Genomic DNA, 22475 nt, shown 5'->3' with positions numbered 1-22475 from the left:
GAACCACAGCTGGCCAGTGCTGGGGAGGAAGCTCCAGCCCAGACTCGCTGGTGCTGGGCCCAGTCTGAGGGCTGAGGAAGCTCTCGGGGTGTGAGGGCGGCTGCCTGTAAGCTGTTTATTACCTGCTTGAATTACTAGGCAAATATTGACCAGCGGCTCCGGTGTCCCATGAGCTACCTGTTGTTTCCATGGGCACGTCCCTGGCACAGCGGGGGCACACGGGTCTGGTTGGGGCTCTGGACAGGCAACACAGAGGGGAAGGGTCCTCCCGAGGGACATGGCGCCAGGACCCTCCTGTGGAGAATAGGGTTTTCCCAACAGGCATGGCAATGTGCAGGGTGGTGGGGCCAGGCTGCATTTTGCTCAGACGAGCTATGAGAATTTTGACAGGTTTTTTAACCTATCAGAATCTTGGTCTCCGAATAGGACCAGGACCTCAATAGCTCCCTGCAGTGTCACTGTGAGGGTGAGATGGCACCATAGGTAAAGGACCTATCACATAGTAGTCACTATGGAAGGAATAGACGGGCTTTTCCTTTTTCCTGGATGAGAGAACCAGCCGTCTTCCTGGCCTGTGGGAAGCTACAGCAGCTACTTTGCCTGTGAATCAGTGAATCAGCTCCTATAAAAGGCTTAGAAGAGATTGTGCTCAATCCCCTCTAGTTATGAGCTGAACTGTGCTCCCCAAACTTATACAATTGGAGTTCCAACCCTCCAAACCTCAGAGCGTGCTTGTATTTGGAGACAGGGTCTTTAAAGAGGTAATTAAGGGTGAGTGAGGTCATGTGGGTGGGCCCAATCCAATCTGGCTATTGTCCTCATAGGAAGAGGAGACGAGGACACAGATGTGCAGAGGGACGACCGTGTGAGGACACAGGGAGAAGGAAGGCGCCATCTGCAAGCCAAGGAGAGCGGCCTTGGGAGACACCGGCCCTGCCAGCACCTTGATCTTGGACTTCCAGCCTCCAGAACTGCAGGGAAACACACTTTTGCTGTTGAAGCCACCAGTCTGTGGTGCTCTGTCGCGGCAGCCCGAGCTGGCTGTCAGGTTTCCCGTACCAACCCTGCTCCATCCCCTGGTCCACATCACCCACGTCAACATGCACCCTCCTCCCGAAACTCCTAAACCCTTCAGCACCCCCTTCTCCCCCCAGGTAACACCAGTTGCTGAGTCCTGAAATCCGGGCCTTCCTCCCCAGCAGGGGGTTCGCCAGTCCCACACAGGGCTGTGCCAGGGTCCTACAGTGGCCACTGGTGCCTCTCCCCCACTGAGCTGTGCGCCAGCTGCAAGAGATACGTCATAGTCTCCGGAACGTGCGTGCTCCTCTCACACCTCCTGCCTCTGCACCCACTGCCTGAGCCTGAGCACTCCCCCCTTCCTTGTCCACCCAACTCCTATTCATCCTGCACAGCCCTTTTCAACGTTGTCCTCCTGGAAACCCTCCTGGGCCTTCCCAGGGCACGCTCACCTTCCCTCTCCCCTCCTCCCTCTGTCCTGCCCCCCAGCCATGCACACCTGTCTCTGTCACAGGAGGTTTTGCGGCGCTCCATGGTGTGTCTTCCTTCCTGGTGAGATCAGGGCCTTCTTTGCTCCCACATCCCAAGCATCCAGGCAGTGTCTGGGCCACAGCTGGTGTTCTAGACTCTTCTCAAAGGAAGGGATTAAATGAATAGTTTAGGCCAGATAATTCTTTGCGGGGGTCCGTCCTGTGCACCGTGGGGCTGTAGCTGCATGCCCGGCCTTCACCTGCCGTATGCCGGGTGCACCGCCACCCTCAAGCTGTCACACCCCAAATACCTCCAGAGGTTGTCACATGGCCTCTGAGGACAAAACCCCCTGGTTGAGAACAGCCAGCGTGGTCCTTCGGAGCTCCCTGAATCTCCTGAAGTAGCACAGTTGGTACATCAGGTTACTAGGACGCGGATGCAGATTTTATTGGCGCAAAGATCAGAGATTTTGGAGGCTTTGTCCTGATGTGGGTCCTGTTAGGGAACGGCTGTGTGGAAAGAGGTCCTTTTCTATTAATAAGTCTAGGAGATTTTTCCCCTGAGATTTTGGCTTGAGTTTCCTATTGAATTGGGTGCAAACCCAGCGGGAGAAGATTCACTATCCTCACTGAGCACAGGCTCCAGCAGCAGTTGGGATTACGGTTCTCAGAAATTGAGTGGGCACTTGTTCCTCCTGCCTTCAGTTAAATCCCTTCTGATCCTTGACTGATTGTCTCCGAAATCACTTTGCCCCTGAAGCTTCGTGAACCCTCTAGTAAACATCAAAGTTCTCAAAATACTTAGTGCAAACCTCCCTTTATTGTACTGGGACCATCTGCAAGTGTTTGGTAAGTAGGATGGCCAAATTTTGCACCAAAAATGCAGGAAGCCCAGTTGAATTTGCATTTCAGACAATGAATAATTTTTAGCATAATACGTCCTGTGCAATATTTGAAACATAACTTACACTGACTTATTAGTCACCTTGCATCCCTGCCACCCGCTCTGCCTCTCCCGTGCCTGGTGCAGTGGCTTGGGCAAGTTCCCTTCTGCGTTGGTCCTGGGCTGCTCAGGTGGCCTCTTTCCATGGGGTGACCAGGGCAGGTTTCTAACCTCCCTGCACTTTGTTTCTGCTTTTGTAAAAGCAGGTGATAATATCCCCCTCATCATGGACGTGAGCAGTGAGCACCCAGCAACGCCAGCTTGTGTTGTTCTCGAAGGCCCAGAGCGTTGCTATTCAGGGACCAGGTGGCTGGAGAACCTGCCCTTTCTGATACGGAGAAAAAATCTTGGGCAAGGAATTTCCTCTCACTTGGGGAACTAGGACGGGCCCACAAATCCTCCTTTCCAACCATATCCTTGTCTGTTGTTGTCCACTGTTAAAAATTACATTCCCTAGAAAAGGTAGACTATTGGGCCTTACCAGTGGAGTTGCCGGATAAAATACAGGATGTCCAATTAAATTTGAATTTCAGACAAACAGCAAATAATAAATTAGTGTAAGTTATGTTTCAAGTATTGCACAGGACATATTATATTAAAAATCATTCATTGTCTAAAATGTAAATTCAACTCGGCTTCCTGTAATTTTAGGTGCAAAATCTGGCCACCCTACTTACCAGCCATTTGCATCTCAGGTAAGAAGTTCGTTAGACCCTTCTCCGGGAGCTGGTTTAAAAAGGAAGATGATGACTGTGAAGCTCGTGGGACTAGCTCTTTGGTGGTAACCAGTACAGGAGCCCCAATGGGTCATTTTTGCATGCATCGGTTTGCCAGCTGAGTTTTATCTGTCATGAAGCAGCTTTAAAAAAATAAGGAAGCCAGTTCCCACTGATCCTGTGGGTTTTATATGAAACATGCATGTAAAGGCTTCTGTGCTGGCCCCTTTTCTCAACATTTTTGGCAAAGAGGGCCATAAAATAGCTTCTGTGGAAATTATTTATTTAGTATTAATGCGGCACAGCTAGGTCTTGGCTAGACATTTCGAGTAAACAGGATCACTCTGCATAGAGTTGTTTGAAATCAGAGATTTCCTGTGACCCCCAGAGTTTTAACAAGAACCAGAGAGGTTGTATTTATAGAAACCCCGTTAATTTTACCCCCCTTCCCTGTTTAATCCCAAATACAACAAATCCTAGGACGTCTATAGACAGCGGCCCACTTGACGGATGGGGCCAGGAGGCCATCCCTGGTTGCAGTCTTGCTGATGAATGAAGGCCGGGGTCGAGGTAGCTCCTGGGGGGGGCTGGGGTGGGTGCCCGCGGGTATACAATATTTTCAAGAAGCTGCAAACACAATTAATTAATATAAAAACATCAACCCAGCACACACTGTCTTTCGGTCAGCTTTCTTGGAGGGCTTTGCAAATCTCTCTTGGCGTCAGCGGCAGGGACGAGTCTCCCAGGCGGAGCTGGAAGCACTGCGGCTTTCTCATGCTCCTTCCTGAGCAATCCGTTATCTCCATCTAAACCCTAAACATGTGCTCCTGCTTCGGGGAAGCCGGCTTTGGCTGAAGCCCCTGCTGGAGCTGGGACAGATTGTCATAGCATGGCCGTAAGAAATGTCCCTTACTCAGGGCCGTCCTAATCCACTCGGAGCTTGAGAACCAGAAGAGATTCCCAAAGGGGGAGAAAGGGAAGGACGGAGGTTCCTATAGTCGGAGGCTGATGAGAACACTGGGGTGGGGTCGTGGCAGGAAGGGGTGGGGTCGTGGCAGGGAGAGGTGGGGTTGTGGCAGGGAGGGGTGGGGTCATGGCAGGGAGGGGTGGGGTCGTGGCAGGGAGGGGTGGGTCATGGCAGGAAGGGGTGGGGTCATGGCAGGGAGGGGTGGGGTCATGGCAGGGAGGGGTGGGGTCGTGGCAGGGAGAGGTGGGGTCATGGCAGGGAGGGGTGGGGTCGTGGCAGGGAGGGGTGGGGTCGTGGCAGGGAGGGGTGGGGTCGTGGCAGGAAGGGGTGGGGTCGTGGCAGGGAGGGGTGGGGTCGTGGCAGGGAGGGGTGGGGTCGTGGCAGGGAGGGGTGGGGTCGTGGCAGGAAGGGGTGGGGTCGTGGCAGGAAGGGGTGGGGTCGTGGCAGGGAGGGGTGGGGTCATGGCAGGGAGGGGTGGGGTTGTGGCAGAAGGAGCCTCAGGAGGCCCAGGTCTCAGTCCCAGCTCTGATAACTGCTGACCACAGGGGACCTTGAGGAAGTCACCTAGATAGTCTAACCTTTACTTTTCTTACCTGTTTCACAAAGTTGTTCTGAGCAATTTCTAGTAAGAGCATAAGTAAGGGCAGTGTAAGTTATTGTCACTGCATCTGAGCTGAGGCGTGTCCTCCAGACCTAACATGGGCACTTTAGTGCCATGGGCTGCCCATGGGGCTGTGGGCACCTCATCGGGTCACAGTTGGAGCCTTCTCAACAAGCAAGTCCTGATGACAACTTCTGAGCATAGCCTCACTCGTGACCTGCTGCCTCCTCAGGGGCCTCTTGGGGACCAGAAAGGGCCCTTGGGTCCCCAGAGCTGTGACTTCTCAGCTAGTGCCTGTCTAATTACAATAATGACAGAGAGGAGAAGAAGATATGAGACAGGAAGAGAAAATACTAGAATGCACTGTAAATCATCAGGACAAGAATTGTTAAACTTTTGTTCAGATATTTTATACACACCCGTGTGTGTATGTATCGGGCTGCAGTTAGAGACATATTTTTCACTGTGAGTTGTTCTGGGAAAATAAACAACAACAACGAAAAATCCAAGGAACTGCTTTAAGCAAAGACACATCTGATTTCATCACTCAGGCAGCCTGGAGTCCAAAACCCAGCCGAGGAAATGGGCGCGGATAGGGTCACCGAGGCCAGGGGCCCAGAAGCGCCTTTGGTTGGAGTGACGGGTGCTGTCAGGGTGCTCTAACCCCAGCTCTTGACTTGCAGCTCTGAGCCTCTCTGAGGCCTCCCTGCCCTCAGCACGGCAGCAGTCGCAGGAGCTCCGAGGCCATGCTCGGGGCTCACATTCGGGCCCCTGGGCTGCTTCACCTCCTGGGCTGCTCCTGGGGAGGCTTCGGACCTCCCCAGGGTGGGAGGGAGCGGAGGCCTACGCCACGCTGTCCTCCCCTGCTGTCCTCAGGACTCCTGCCCTGGCAAGACCCCTCCTCCCCCTCCGCCTGGGGCTCCCAGTGTCTCCAACGTCCTGGTGTACGTGGACACGGGCCACGTGTGGGCAGGCGTTTCCTGCTCCTCCTCGGAGAATCAAGATGCCCCCTGTGTGTGCACAGTTTTGACCCCTCTGGATGACCATGGACAGTTCTGGCTGGGGCTGCAAACCCAGATGTCTCCCAGCTTTGCGTCCTTGGAAGGGGCTCTCCAGCCACGGCCTCAACCGTCCTCGGTTTCCCGGTGCGGTCAGGGCCAAGCGCACACTCCTTCCCCAGACGTTCCTTCTCTGTCTTCACTTCTCATGTTCCTTCCCTGCTCTTCTATTTATTCTTTTCCCCTTTCCCTCTCAATCCTGCTGTTTTGGAAGCAGCTTCCTAGTTTGTATTAATAAATGGACTTCCCTAGTACATTTTTATTTTGGAGAAAACATTGCAGAAACGTTAAGTAAAGCCAACCTGCAAAACCATATGGCCTCCACGATTGCATATGCTAAATATTATCTAACTCCTGTGGGAATAGAGGTGGAATCAACCTAATATTCCCCACAAACCATGTTTTTTGACTTCTTATGATCCCTAATTCAGAGACTTATTCATCTGAAACAGTTTCTCACTTTTTTTTGTGGGGTAGGGGAGGAAAAGATGCTTTTCTTTGTAAACTAGCTTCAGGAATTGTCCAAGAAAACATTTAAAGACATAGCCATGCAACAGAGCACAAGTGATAACCGCCTCAACTGGCGGGAAGGTATCCAATCAGAAATCAGTGGCTTGATGTTTTTTTCTTCTGGAGTGTGTACTTTTGTCACCTCTTCTTAGAATCATGTAAAGGTTATATTCCTAATAATGTAACTATTTAAAAAGCACTATGAAAATATCTTTCTAGGCAAGCCCTGCTGTGTCTTGCCCCTGTCCTTCTGCAGTGCAGAGGCAGCCGGGGGCAGCATCGTGGGAAAGGCCCGAAGCAGAGTGGCATCTTCCAAAGCCGCCCGGGTTAGCCCCGAGCCTCTAGAGGGATGGGATTGAACAGGGATGGGATTGAACAAGTGCCAAGATTTTATTAGGGGAAATGCACGCGCGAGAGAAAATGGGGACAGAGCTGAGAGGCTGGGAGAACTGTCAGTTGCAAAGCAAGTTTCAACTGAGTGTAGGAAGGAGGGAGAGAAAGCTGGGAGGGAAGTTTCTAGAGTAACAGGCCGCCAAAGGCAAGTCTGGTAGAGCAGTGAGGAGTCTTTGCACTCAGGGTCAGGAGTCAGGTCTCCCTGCTGCACTTGGCCTTGGCCTTCCTGTGAGCGCGGCCCTCGGTTATGGGTCAGTCAAGTCCTCTGTACCTGGCGCATGCTCACAGCCACATGGCCTGATCCAGCTGTTTCTCTACCTACCTCTTAAGGTTCTTCTGGCTTTTTCTTCTTTCGGTTAAAAATGCTTTTGCAGCGGGCAAGACTTTTCTGCTGTGGTATCAGTTACTAACCGTGACTTAGCACAGATGGATCATGCTGCCCACAGCATGCGGCAAAGGGTCTCCTCCAGAGTCCGGTTAGTAGGTCCTATAGGTGCAGAAAGCAAATGGCACAGGGAGTGGCCGTGTGACCAGGACATGACTGGGTCCCGATGGGGTGACTGCCAATGACTCGGCAGCAGTCTGGGCTGCCTGTTCCCAGGGGAATGGACGGGGTAATCTCCCTTGCAAGGAAGCAATGCACACTTTGTGTTCCGTACAGCGTGAGGGGTAGCCCAGCACTTGGAGCCTCTCTGCCGTTGGCCACTGGGGGCATTGGCTCCAACCCTGTGGCACTGCCTGGGCAAGCCCCTGAGGGGCCAGACTCACTCCCTTATGGCCTCGGCCCCTGCATCCAGGTGCACCAGCTCTGGTCAGCCCCCTGCCAGCTGGCACGCCATTGGGCCCTTCATGTCTTCAGCCAGAAATCGAATCACGCTTGTATTTCTTAGGGTCAGTAAATTCCCTGCAGCTTTGGGTTTAAGGGAGGGATCCCTTCACATACGTCCTTCTGCCTTCTTGACCCCCCCTTCCCCTCACTCCATCTCCTCTCTGAAGACCTGTGTTCCCTGCAGGGCTGGCCCCCTGGGGAGAGGCCGCACCTGCTCCAAGGGCTTCCCTTTAGGTCCCCTCCCCGCCTGGAAGCCGCCTTCCCAGGCTCCTGGAGTTCTGGGGAGCAGGACTCTCCATCTCCTTACGATCATTTTTAAAAGATTTTTTTTTCAAAATAATTTCAAACTTTCAAAAAAGTTGCAAAAATAGTTCAAAGACTCCACATGTACCCAGAGTCCCCAAATGTTAACATCTCAGAACCACAGTCCAATGATCCAACCCGGGAAATTGATCTATACCCACTTTATCTCATCGTCTATTAATAGTTTGCAGGGTTCATTCAGATGTTGCCAGTTGTTCCATGAAAGTCCTTTTTATGGTCTAGGATCCAAGTCAAGGCTGGCTCACACATCGTATTTAGCTGTCATGTCACCGTAGTCTCTCTAAATTCAGATTCTTCGGTAGGGGTCAGCCCCCTTTTTTTGTAAAAGACCAGATAGTGAACATTTTAGGCTCTGTGGGTCATCTGGGCTCTCTTACACTGATTTTTATTTGTTCTAAGTGAATATCTGGCAAATCTTAGCCAACAGATTCTGCAGACAAAAAATGCAAGTCCCAAGAATAATATTTGCTCTTTAGAAGTGCTTCACATAGCTTTTATTCAATGTATTTTAAGAAAATGGCTCAGATGAAGGAGGAGGAGGGAGACCGTGTCCACGGGCAATGTCTGGGTCCTCCCCAGCCTTGTTTTGGGCCAGGAGGAGCGAGTTTGTCCTGAGTTGGAGCCCCAGCTCAGGCAGGGGATGCAGGTGGGTTCACGGTGCAGCTGGTCTGGGTCACCTGCCCTGGTCTCGGCTGGGACCCACCCAGCTCCAATCAGAACACCTCAGGAACAGGCTCCACTTCACATTTTCAGATTTCTTCCCACCTGAGACTCTTCTTCCCCAAAGTGAAACCCTTAGAATCCCAGACAGGCAGAGTCAGCTGAGGACGGTGGGAGAAGTGGAGTGGGCAGCGCTGAGCCCCCTTAGCAATCAAAGCCAGCATTGTTCTCAAAGAGTTAACCTGCATACCAGGCTTGCAATTAGCAAGGAATAATGGGGTGTGATGGGTGCAGAACAAGGGCTGGAACTGATTTCCACCTGTACAGTGAGAAAGGGCCCTGCTGGCTCCCTTCCGTGTTTCCTGGTGACTTGCCGCTGGTAGGCTCAGCAGAGCAGAAATCCTTGGGGTGGGGGGGAGGGAGCAATCTGTCTTTAAATAATTTAAACAATGCAGCAGGCAGCCAGGCTAAATGGAGCTTATCAAATGTTACACCTCTTAAAGCTGCAATCAGAGGCTGCAGGATATTGAGTGTAAAGCCCTGGGCTCTGCTCGGAAAGAACCTGAGGACCAGACTTGGTTCTTAACCGAAAAGAAAGGGGAGGGTGAGAGGTGGCAGGAGAGAGAATGGGATCAGCTCTGAAGCCCCAATCAGATCAGGCAGTAGATATCTCAGGACAGGACAGGGAGACAGCATTTACTGAGAACCTACTGTGTACAGTAAATGCTATAGAAAACACAGATTGTTTTCTCTAACCTTTGCCCCAGCTCTGCAGGGCACAGGCTGCTATTCATATGCATTTAAAAATTTTTCTAACCTTTGCCCCAGCTCTTAACAACACATGCTATTATTCATACGCACTTTAAATAACGAAGCTGATCACTGGAGACTCATTCACTCACAAATGTTAGAAAACCCTGACCCCAGCTGGCCTGAGCAAAGGGATTTTTTTCTGTCTCCTGTGGCTAAGCGCCTAGCAGACTAGCTTGATCCAGGGCTCAAGCAGTATTGCTCAGACCCAGTTTCTCTCCATCTCCTGGCTCTGCCTTCTGCTGTGTGGCTTTGGGCTCAAGCTCCTTAAAGAGGTAAAATGACAGCAGCCACATGGATCCTTGCGTTCTCTGAGGTCCCAGCCCAGTGAGGAAGAACGACTCTCTGCTCTAAAAGTCTAAGCAGGCCTGACTTCCAGTCCCAGCAGAGATGGGGTGACAGAGATGGAGTGACAGAGACCGTATGCACCCTCACCTTAGACAGTTGAAAACCAGGATACAATATGTGGAACAACGTTTTTTGGACAAGGAGTAGGGGGTCAGAAATAGTGGGAAAACCTTGTAAGACATGGGGCATCAGGTAAAGTCCTTAGAAAGTGGTGGCCTTAACTACACTCACTTAGTGGCGATAATGTCTAATCAGCCCTAGGCTTAAGGCTGGTCTTGCCCCAACTAACAAATCTCATCATGCAAGTCTTGAAAGGAATAAATGGTTTCTAAGTAGCTTAACTGGATCCAAGAATAAAAACTCAAGAACAAAGAATAAATAAAAATACCCAGCATGCAAGAAGGTAAAATTCACTGTGTATACCAGTCAAATAAACATTGCCAAGCACACAAAGAAGCATGAAAGTATTACCCAACATGATAAGAACTACCAATCAATAGAAACAGAAAATGATACAGATGATAGAATTGGTAAACAAGGACATTAAAACAATTACTGTCAGTATTTTCCATATGTTCAAGAAGATAGAGAAAAGCACAAATGTTTCAAATAGAGATATGGAAGATACAAAAAGAGCCCAAATAGAACTTCTCAAGGTGGGAAAACAAACCAACAAACAATATCTGAGATAACAACTAGATTGGGTGAGATTAACAGCAGTCTTGACATCGCAGAAGAAAATATTAGTGAACTTAAAGAAATAGCAATAGAAACTATACAAAATGAAACATAGGGAAAAAGACTGAAAAAAACAACCCAGACAGAATATTAGGGAGCCTTGGTTATAACTTCAAACGGCCTAATATACGTGTAATTGGAGTCCCTGAAGGAGAACAGGTGGACAGGGTCATCGATTTGTTTGCTGCTACCTTTAGTGACTTGAGCATGGAAGATGCTCCATTGTTGAATAAATGAATGATGCTGTTGCATCGTGGCCTTGAATCTCTGCCACTCCATGAGGTTAGTCTAATAATGACAGTGACAGTGATGACGGTGATGATGGTATAATCCTTCCTTTTCCCCTGGCCATGGCCATGTGGCATCAGGGTCATTACCCTCACATTGCAGGTGAGGAAACAGGCGTATGAAGCCTGTTTGTCCCATGAAGGAGGAGCTGGGGCAAATATCTGGAGGGATCCAACCCCATCGTATAAATCCACGCAGTCTTGTGAGAAGCCGAGCCCCTGGATGTGATGTGAGCCAGAGGACAGGGAATCAGGGAACAGCCCTGGTTTCCTCTCACCACTAACGAGTGCACACGGCAAAGCTTTTCCCCTCTCTGGTCCTCATGCGTCCTTCCTAGAATACGAGAATGTTGGGACGAATTGCTCTCGGAGAGCCCTTTCTCTGTGAGCACTGGAACCGTTTGTATTGGTTCCTGTCACTGAAGTGTCCCTTTTCCCCCAGGGCTCATGTCACGTGGTGTGGACATCCTGAGACCAGCTCCGCTTTCCCTGCTGGGGCCGCATAAGAATGATCCGTTATATTGGCAAAGTCCAGTTTTGTCAAGTGTCTGTGAATACCCCATTGCCAGTCACCGAGGCACGGGGTAATATTTCTGTTGAATAACTGTCAGGATAGGAAAGGGACACACAGCTTGCTAAGTCGGGTGACAAATGGCTGAAGAATTTTTGGCAGAGGATTCAGAGGAGATATGACTCTGGACTCGGGGCGTTCGAAGGGCTGCTATGAAGGAGGACGGTCAGACTTAGCACGGGGCACTGTTTAGTTCTGCCCAGGTCACACTGACCCTCTTGACGGCCCGTCCCTCCCACGGTGGGGGCCCCTGACAGCCATGTATGCAACACAACCCTGTCCCCCTAGGAACGGGGGAAGTTATTTTTCAGATGTCTCTTTTACTGGGCTCTTTTCACTGCTGACTAAATACACTTTTAAGGACTTAAATAGTCATTACTAATTTTTGACAATAATAAGGAGTGTTTCTTTACACATTCCTTGGTTTTCTGTGGACCTAAGAATTGCTGACTTTTTGAAATGTAGAAAAAAATTGTTTTTAGAAAGCTTTGGCCCCAGGAATAACTTTGCTCGGGCTGTTCTATACCGTCACCTTCAGTGATGTGGCATTTATTTGTACACGAGACATTCGTAACATTAATAGTCTGATAAACGACACCCTTTGAAAACAAAAGTTTAAAAAATGTTAATAATTTTATTTGATGACTCAAAAGCTGGGATGTGGTCCCCCGGGCTCCCTAAATAGAGAACATCATAACTTATTCATGATGGTGACAAGAGGCTCAGTGATCGCCGTGACCACTGAGGTGTGTGAAGCCATTGGCCCCGGAGCCACGTTTCCATGCCGTCTGTTTCTCGTAGCTTACACTCCCTCTCTCACCCCTAGGTTGTCATTTATCAGTTTGCACTAACGTTGGCGTGCTCTCCTCTCCCTCTAGTGTGCTGTGCCTGACACTGTGACACACACACAAGCACACATGCACACACACGCATGCCAGCGTGACCCCTCTCAGCTTGTAGGTTTGGCTTTTGTACCTGTGATCCTGAGTGGGTGTCACACAGGCCACGGGCGGGGAAGGCCACAGCGTGCATGCAGCGTGGAACTGCCCCAGAGTCCTCACCCTGGGCTCCTCGTCTGCCGTCCCTGCGAGCTGCCCCACCCGCCCTCCTTTGGTTCTGGCTCCTGAATTTCTAGCACGGTCCACACCCTGGTTCTGATTCTTGAGTTGCTCTTTGTGGAAGCGGATTCTGGAAGTGCATGGTCTTGGCCATTGCCAAGTGCAGTTTTCCAGCTTTCATTCATTCTCACAGTCACGTCCCAGGCATTTGGCCCTCTCCCACCCACCCAGCTAACTCTCAGACGTCCTAGTAACCGCACACGCACAGCCTCAGGCATCCAAGGGGCCGTGTGTTGTCACAACCGTTCTGACTGGATTCGCTGCCTTCACCCACAACACACGGCTGGCAGAGGTATACTGGTTTGACCTGTGCACGGGACACGGACACCACCACGGGTATCCATCACCAGCGCGAGCTCAGCAGGTGTGATTACTTTCCTAATTGCTATTAGCTCACGGCGTTTCTAACTTGCGGTTCCTCTCAGTTGCATTGTCTTCATTCAACTGACCGTGCATTTTATGCTGAAGTATTTTAACATGATTTACAGGCATCGTAACAGATGGCCCTTATGTGTTTCTGAAGCAATCTCTAAAATACCAGACCATTTTCTTACACAGTCAAAATAACATTATAATATCAAGAAACTAGTAAAAATCTTAGTGATCTCTAACAGCTATTTTATATTCAAATTTCTCCGGATGTGCTAACGAGAATCCAATCCGTGGCCACTTGCTGTTCCTGGCTGTTAAATCCCAGTCTCACTTGCCGAAGAGACCAGAGCCCATGGTTCCGTTCCGTGTGTCGTGTGTCGTCTCCCCTCCCGGATGCGTCTGGCTGCTTCCCCTATGCTGCCTTTGAGCTTGTCGCTGTGTCCCCTGTTTGCCCCACAGGCGGGAAGTCCTGCAGACCCGGGCTCCTGATCCCCATCCTTCCCGCTGACCTGCTGTCCTGACCTCTGGCTCAGCATCTCCTCGAAGGGCAAGAGGACACTGATGAGGAGTGTCCCCAGGGAGGAGAGGGACGTCTGTCTGCCTCTCAACCTGCTGGCTCACCTACCCGAGGGGCCCCTCTTGATTTCAGAAGACGTCCTCAGGGAAAGGACAAGTGCTCATGGCTGAACTTGATGGCCCATGCCTTGGCCTCTGTGCCAGGCTCTGTCTGTCCTCCCTGCCCCCATCCAACCCCATTCCTCTGCGGCCTACAGTTCAGTCTGGTTCTGTTTGACAAACGGTATTGAGCTCCCACCTCCTGCCACAGCCCCAAGTTCCAGCCTTCGGCCTCCAGACTAGCTGGGAAGGTGCAGCTGCCACCAAGTAACGTTGGTGCAGGGCAGTGGTGCTTTATGTGGGGTGCGTTAGGGGTACAGGGGAGCTCAGCCTGGGGTTGGAGAGCTCCCTGGAGAAGAGGCTCCCTGAGATGGTCTTAAAGGTAGCTGGGCACTGTGCAGGCCGTGGAGGAGGGACAGCTTTCCACACAGAGGAGGCTGCCCAGGTACAGGCATCTGGGCCAGGAACAGCATGATGGTCTTAGGGCACTGTAAGCAGCTAGCGATTCCCAAAGCATGGGGTAGAAAGTAGGAAGGGGGTGTGGGAGAAGGACATCAGGGCCATGCCGTAGAGTGGTGGATGTGTTCCACTAGAATATAGAGGATGTGTTCTACTAGAGAGCCTGGACTGGACTTAGTGAGTGAGGGGAGCTCACTGAGAGGCGAAGAAGGGCCCGGTATGATCAGGTCTGCGTGCCAGGACCTCGTGCTAGTGGGGTGGGGGGTGGCGTGCAGGTGACCGTCCAGGTAGAGGCTGGAGCAGTGTTCGTGGGGGCTGCTGAGGGTGCTGGCGTGGGTGGGGCAGGGTGAGAGAGGAGGGGCCCAGACGGACCCCAGGTAGACCTGGTGGGACCCAGGACCAGGGGGAGAAGAGGACCACCCCCAGTCTTCTGGCCTGGGTGCGAGCGCCCTGTCACTCATGTGAAGATAGTGCATGTTTAAATATTTCAAAGGGGCTGTTGGGATTGCAGGTGGATTCTGAGATTCGGAGCCATTTTCCCTGTCTTCCTGGCCTTGGAGGGAGGTTCTGAACAAAATGCTTCTGTGAACTTAGCCTCACAATGGAAGTGAATGATTTCTCTACACCTTTCCCAGTACACACACATCATGGGCACACACAGACACACACGTACACATGCTGACACACGCTACACATGGACACAGGGATGCACATGTGCGTGCACACATTGACACACTCCGACACTCATACACTAATACACACACACACACACACACACACAGAGGTAACATCGAAAGCCTGTGGCTGTAGAAGGGCTTCCAAGGGCCTTTCTTGCCCTTGCCTGGAGTTTCCAGCACGTGCAGAATGTCAGGCGTGGGAGGCCTTCTAGTCCTGGGCTAGGTTGGAACTCCCTGCACATATCTGGAGGGCAGCCAGGCTCTGCAAGCGCTTGGAGCAGATAACAGTGACCTTGCTGGTGCAGGAGGACAGCCCAGCTGCGGCCAAGGAGCTGAGTCGGGTCTCTCTCCTCCCCACTGCACCTGGGCCGGCTGGGATGTCAATGGTCCCCATTGCGGTGGGGCTGCAGGGCTGCGGGCCTGTGTGCTCTGGTAAGAAACTCAAGGCTCAGCTCCTGAGGAGAAGGATGGAGGTACAACGCTAGCCCTGCAGGGTCAGGGTGGGGAAAAGCCCAGCTCTCCCCTGGGGGCTGCAGGCTGAGGGTCAAACTCCAACCTCATTGCCTCTCCGTAGCCCCCAAGCACGCCTCTCCAGAGGGGCACAGATTTCCCAAGGCCCATCCCAGCTGGGGTGCGTCCTGCTCCCCCGTATGGGGGCCCAGCCTGGTGGCCCTGACTGCAGCATGACCAGGGTGTGCATGTGGAGGTCGTCCACAGGTGGAACCACCCCACAGAGTCCTGGAGCTAGAAGGCCCGTGGAGGTCGTGTCATCCACATAGAGTCCCCTCTGCCACCCTTCAAGTATCATCCTGTCTTTTTCAGTGAGCACAGGTGATGGGGAACTTGATTTTGTGGTTGAACTGCCTGGTTTTTGCCTTTCTGTTTCCTCCACCCACCAGCCCTGATTGCATCTTTTGAGCCACTCAGAGGGTGGCTGACCCTTCCTCCATGTGACAGCCCTTCAGGTGTCAGGTATGAACATCTGAAAACAGCAGGTGTTCATACCTTCAGCAAATATTGGTAGGGCACCAGGCCTGGTGCTGGTGCTGGCCAGACAGACACGTGTTTGGCCACAAGCAGCCAGTGGCCCAGGGGAGCAGGCCCCGGCCAGGGTACTGAGCCAGGCGAAGACTATGGCTACATGCAGAAGACACGCACAGGTGACCCAGGTGGTGGGTGGGGCACAGCATGGCACCCTGTCCGGTGTGGGTTGCAGGCAGCTGCAGACATGCAGGCTCAGGTGTGAGCGGGCCCACCTGGCCTTGAGGTGGAGCAGCGGTTCGGGGCCATGCAGTGGTGTGGCAGAGCCCACAGGGCAGTGGCCCCAGCATGGGCTCCTCTAGATGTGCAGCTCCAGAGTCGGATGCTTGCTGACAGAGCTTTGAGGCCCCTCCCGGGTGGGTCAGCTGTCCCTCTTTGACTAGGCTTGTTTCCCATTCAGGGCAAGTTCAAATGTGATGCTTGGGATGGATTGATCGCAGCTAAGTCTGAGCAGTGTGGAATATTCCAGAGCTTTGTCTTGCTCCTCCTAGCCTCATCTCCTCTGTACCAAGGTTGACACTGGTGACCTGTAGCCATAGCCCACAGGCGGCTCCCACGACACCTGCACGGGCTCCTTCAGACCCCGAACCCTCCCCACACCGGCTACTGCCAGGCCACATACCCCCATGTGGGACGTGGCAGTTGGTGCCCCCAGCACCTACTGGTAGGAATTCACTTTTATTATTATTATTTACACTTTTTCCTATGCAGTTCAATTATTGTAGATTCAGGGACTCCACCCCGCTCCCCTTTTCCGTTTAGAGCAGGACACCTGGTTTGGGAGCCTCGAGGTCTGGCCTCTGGGGTGACATGTGCCTTTCAACCTTAGTTCCACCGACTGTATACAAAAAACAGTAACGCCCTCTTTCATCCTAAAAAGTTTGAAAGAAGAATTTTACATTTAAAAAAGCTTTACTCTAGAAGCTACTCCCTGGGATATTTTTCTTTCCACAATGTGTTGCCAGTTGTACGGGACAGAGAGGTGACAGGGCTGGCTCTGTCCGCCTTCCAGAAGCCCCGGGGACCTCAGGCTGCCTCTGGCAGACGCACTGGGCCGACCTGGGAAGTCAGTGTCGGGCTGGCCTGCTCTCCTGAAACACCACCACTGCCTGGCCAGATATGGTGGACTACTCTTTTCTGGAACCTTCCAAAGACCATATAAGAGTGTGATGGGAGTGTGTGTGTGTGTGTGTGTGAAGTGGGGGCCAGGCTATTAGGGGTGGAGGGAAGGGGACTGTTTGATTAATGGGTGTCCTGTGAACCTGCACATTTGCCCAAGGCTGCATTCCTGGGCTTTCAAACTAGGGGCGATTGATAAGCGGAGACCAAAGTCCTCCCTCCTCCCAGCAAGAAGAGCAAACAGGGCCACTCTGCTAATCCCAGCCCTGGCCTCTGGGGCCGTCTCTCAGCAACCAGCTGGCCAAGTGGCCTTTCACAGGCCAATCAATGAGGCAGCCCCGGGACCTCCGGGAGGCCCGGCCGGCTTGCTGCGGCGGGGTGGAGGGAGGCCCCGGCTCACAGTGCGTGGTCTGAAGGCTGTGCTTGGCCGGCTGGGCCCCTCGTTATGGCCACCTGCCTCTCTGGTCCCTCCCGTTCTTCCTGCAGTCGTCCCACCTGGGCAGCTTATCAGCAGGGCTGTCTCCAGCCCTCTGGTGCCTACCAGAATGTTCTTCTTAATTCCAGCAGCCTGCAAGCTGCTGCCCTAGTTCCTCCTTCTTCAGGAAGCCTCCCCTGACCACTCCAGCCCATGGGGGGCTCTCCTTCCTCTGGGCTCCTGTTGCCCCCAGAGCCAGGCTCCCGGCTCCGAACGGACAGGCCTCCAGGCTGCCTGTGTGTTGCTTTGAAGTTACGAGCTAGATCGTGAGCACCGTGAGGGCAGGGCTTGGACTTTAGGGTCACTCCCAGTGGAGAGCACACCAGTGGCTGTGGGAGGGTCATACTGGTGGGGTGGGCTGGTGGGGACAGGGGACAGATAGGGAGGTAGAGGCGGCAGACCCGAGGCTCAGTCCCAGTGCGGGATGGAGGGAAGGCTCTGGAAGAGGCCTGGCAGCTGTGGACTTAGGGCTGGGGGGAAGGGCTGTTTCTGGGGTGTCTCAGTAGATCCCTGGGGGTGTCTGCCCAGCCTGTCTTCACCCCCCACCCTCTTCTCTGAAAACCGTTTCTCTTCCCATGGGGGCAGAGGCGATGGAAGGGCGTCTGTGATCAACTGCAGGTGACTTGGGTTGGGATGGACCCTGCAGACTCTCTCCTCCGAGAGAGGACACATCTCCGTCTCTGGGCGTTTGCCTCTGAGGGGACAGAGCTGGCTGTGTGTTGGGGTGACTCTGCACGGGGAGGAACAGTGAGGGCCAGGCTATGAGGGAGGAGGCACAGGAGCAGCGACTGGGAGCTCGGCCCGGCCTCGTGGGTTCTTTTCCTGCAGGTATTGTCCAAGTGAGCCCTCACTGCGTCCCAGGGGGTTGGCACTGCTGCGATCCCCTTTACAGGTGGGAGACCAGGCGTAGAGAGGTTAAGCGACTGGCCCAACAGACACAGCCAGTAAGTGGCGGACTCGAACCCTGTCTGGCCAGATTGCAGAGTCCAAGCATAATCTTCTTGCCTTTGCTCCCTACAGCTTTGTAGATCCAGCCTCTGGTCTCTTAAAAGAACTTTCTCTACTCCCCACACTTCAGTTCCATGAGATACCAGAACTGTGACCAGAATTACTGTAATGAGGTTTTGCTTGCCTCTGTTTCTATTCATCCGTCTGTCTATCTACCCACCCATCCACCTGTGCATCTAATCCATCTATCCATCCATCTACCCACCCACCCACCTGTCCATCTAATCTATCCACCCATCTACCAACCCACCCATCCATCCATCTATCCATCTAATCTAATCCATCCATCCATCCACCCATCTACCCACCCACCCACCTGTCCATCTAATCTATCCACCCATCTACCCATCTACCAACCCACCCATCCATCCATCTATCCATCTAATCTAATCCATCCATCCATCCACCCATCTACCCACTCATCCACCTGTCCATCTAATCTATCCACCCATCTACCCATCTACCAACCCACCCATCCATCCATCTATCCATCTAATCTAATCCATCCATCCATCCACCCATCTACCCACTCATCCACCTGTCCATCTAATCTATCCACCCATCTACCCATCTACCAACCCACCCATCCATCCATCTATCCATCTAATCTAATCCATCCATCCATCCACCCATCTACCCACTCATCCACCTGTCCATCTAATCTATCCATCCATCTACCCATCTACCAACCCACCCATATATTTATCCATATAATCCATCCACCCACCCATCCATCCATCTACCCACCCATTCATCCATCCATCCATCCGTACCTACCTACATAGCTGACCAGTGATCAATGATCACATATTGAGCCCTACTGAGCTCGGGGCACTGACGGGCACTATCATGTTCTTCAGTCCCTCCCACTGGCAAAGACCAGGAGGGATGGCAGACGGCTACGTGGTACGGACAAATCAGCGTGTCTAATAAGATTACCCTTCAGAAATGATTGCAAATGCAGATTCCCTGGCCCCTCTGGGGGATTCTAATTCAGATTGGTACAGGGGGTCAGGAATCCACTTTTCTAACAGGTTTCTCAAGGGAGTCCAATGCAGGTGGTGCTCAGAGCGCACCTTGAGACCAGCTGTCTGGCGGGTGCTGTTCAAAGAGAGAGGGCAAGTGAGCCCTGAGATGGTTAGGGAAGGCCACCAGGGTCAAGAGCAGGCACTGTGACATCCCTAATAGGGCCTGGGACCCCTGGGGTTTGGTGGCTTGGCTGAGAAGAGTGACCCAGGCAGCAGGCAGCCTGGCCAGGGGCGCAGCACCTTCCCGGGGTGGAGAGGAACGTGCCGGCAGGGCAGAGGGCATTTCATAGGGAGCTCGGTGAGCAGAAGAAGCCACAGTCAGCATTTACCTGGTAATAATGATGTCACAACAGCCACAGTGCCCACTCTGCCTCAGTGGGACTGGGTAACCTTCCACACACAGTCCTAGGGCCTACGTGGACCTTCCCTGGGCAAGAGGAAGGAGGCCGTATCTGATGCCTGGTGCAGGATGAAAACGTCACAGAAAACCCAAGGGTGACTAGGACGTCAGCAGGGACAAGAATGGCCGGGAGCCCCCAAGATCTCTGGTGGACGGGGCTGAGAGGTCATCGCTGTCATCAGCAGGGAGCTGTCTGTCGCTCCCATGCCACGTGCTTCCCGTGCATGCCCTACTGGATCTCACGGCGCCCATTCTGCGGTGGGGAGGCCAGAGCTCCCCATGGCCTGTGCAGACAGCGAGAAACCAGTGTCGCTGTGTGCTGCCGGGCCGCCTCTTGGGAAGGCTCCAGCCCACCCTGGGTGGGGGTGGACAGCCACCTGCTTATTGCAGGGAGACCCCAGCCTTTCAAGACACATTTGCTCTGTTAAATTCACCCCTAAGATATGTAGGCCTGGATGGACCCCAGCATGAGAGCACTGTGGTCCCCTCACTCTCTCTTTGCACCTTGTCCTGCCGAGCAGCCCCCACCCGGTGGTGTCTCTGGGCCAACCCCGACTTCACCCCAGCTGGGCCTGCTTGTTCAGCCCCTGCCGCCTCCCCAGCCCCCAGCCCCCACCTCGCCTCCCCTCCCAGCCACTGGGACCCCTCTCTCCCACCCACTCCTTATTAGCTGTGTGAACAGAAAAGGAATTTCTCCTGCTGTCCATCCTCTGCACGGCCTCCGAAGGGAGTTGAAGGACACACTGCAAAGCGTGAAAAAAACAGGGCCTGCGCCTGCCAAGAGGGCCAAACAGTTATTTTAATCATGTGAAACAGCCCCTTTTCATGGAAAATTTTCTACTCCAACACCTGTGGCCATTAAGGGTGCCCTCGGCCCCCTTCCACCCTCAGTCCCAGGGGTCGCTCTGCAGCCCAGGCTGGCTGCCAGCTCCAGGACTTCCTCCTGCCGCCCTTCCTCTCTCCTTCCCCATCCCTCCCAGCCGGCCCTGCCTCCCCAGGCCACCTGGAATGAACAGGATCCTGAGATCAGGGTCCCTCCCAGGGCTGGCTGCTGCTCTGGGGCCTCCTGGGCCAGGTGTGTCTCTGTCCCTCTGCTGCCCGAGTCCCCGCTTGCCAACTCCTGCTTGTGCAGACTCACCCCCACCCCGCGGCAGTCTAGAGCCTTCCGTCCCTAGACTGCAGTGCCCACCACCCCGTGCCTTTCTTAACACAGAGCAAGGAGGGGTCCTAGAGAAACGGTGTCACCAACCCTCTTTGGCTCCATTGTTCCTCTGTGTGCCTAGTTTTCTCTCTCAGAGCCTATGTGCCGGCTCTGGTCTGCAGAGCCCCTCTCGGTGCTTAGAGACACAGCCTGTCTCTGATTCCGCAGACAGTTCTGTAACCACTTCTTTGATAGTGAATCATATGTGGTCACATGCTATGTATTTTCAGCCTAGTTAAACAAATGCAATAGATATTTATTAAGTGCCAACTGTATGCCAAGGCTGACCAACACCTGAAGATGGACAGACAGAAGACACCGTGTTTCTCTTTGCCGTAGAGAAAACGAACAAGAGTGATCTTCAGGCTGGGCACGGTGGCTCACGCCTGTTATCCTAACACTCTGGGATGCCGAGGCGGGCGGATTGCTCGAGGTCAGGAGTTCGAAACCAGCCTGAGCGAGACCCTGTCTCTACTATAAATAGAAAGAAATTAACCGACCACCTAAAAATATATATAGAAAAAATTAGCCGGGCATGGTGGCGCATGCCTGTAGTCCCAGCTACTCGGGAGGCTGAGGCAGGAGGATCGCTTGAGCCCAGGAGTTGGAGGTTGCTGTGAGCTAGGCTGACGCCACGGCACTCACTCTAGCCTGGGCAACAAAGTGAGACTCTGTCTCAAAAAAAAAAGTGATCTTCACAGCACGGGTTACAGGGAGATCAGATACTTTTGAGCCTTTTGGAAGCAGAGGAAGGAGGAGTTCATCCTTCCTGGAGACAGGGTTGAAGAATAGCAACTAGGGGCTGCGACGTTGGAGGGTGGGGACGTTCCTGGGGTAGAGGCGGCATTCCAGGCTGGGGGCGCCTGGCAGAGTCTGGATGCTCAGGTGACCTGTGGCTTCTGGGAGGCCGGTGGGTGCTAGTGCTTGGTAGGGGTCCAGACTCGGACGGGAAGAAGCCTCGAGGGGTTTTAATCAGCATTGGAGGGGCTGGGAGCGGCATTCTGGAGAGACTCCTTAGGAACAGAGCGAAGACCGGGCCTGAGAGAGGCAGGTTAGGCGGAAGGGCTGGCTAGGCGCCACCGAAACAGCCTGGAGGGGATGCCATGGTGGCCCATACTCGGCAGGAGCTGTGGGGATTCCGAGGGGCATTTCGGGTGTAAAATCAACAGGACTCGGCAAGAGATCACTCCTGAGGCGTGAGGGGGCTTTTGGCTTGGGTGGTCCATGGAACATGGGCAGAATAGTGTGGGCATCTCATCCCTGTCACCAGAGGCCTGTGAACCGTCTGTCTTCCCTGAGCATGCAGACGCTGAGGATGGGAGGCAGGGAAGGGAGAGGCCGGGCCGCCTGCCTGCGCGGGCCTCACTGCCGCCAGATTCCCCGAAGATACTGGGAACTGTTACCAGGGGTCCAGTGAGGGAAGGCCCTTCTCCGGGAGAGGCACTGGAGCCGTTCTCCGTGTCCGAGGGACCTCGGGGAGCGGCCAGACCCTGGCACATAAGCACGGGGGCGGGGAGGGGACCCCGAGGCCTTCCCGCGGCGGCAGCTGCGCTCTCTGCAGAGCTTTCTGGGAACAGCTGCCGACACGCGCAGAGGCCGGTCCTGGCTTCACGCTCAGGCACGGAGGAGACGGCAGCCTCACAGTCTCACCTGCTTTTCTCCCTCCAAATCAGTAAAGTTAAAAAAAAAAACAACAACAAAAAAAAACAAGCCCAAACTA

Source organism: Microcebus murinus, chromosome 24 (genome assembly GCF_040939455.1).
Source record: "Microcebus murinus isolate Inina chromosome 24, M.murinus_Inina_mat1.0, whole genome shotgun sequence".
Classification (NCBI taxonomy): domain Eukaryota; kingdom Metazoa; phylum Chordata; class Mammalia; order Primates; family Cheirogaleidae; genus Microcebus; species Microcebus murinus.
The sequence above is the reverse complement of the archived record's forward strand: the minus strand, read 5'-3'. Positions refer to the sequence as shown.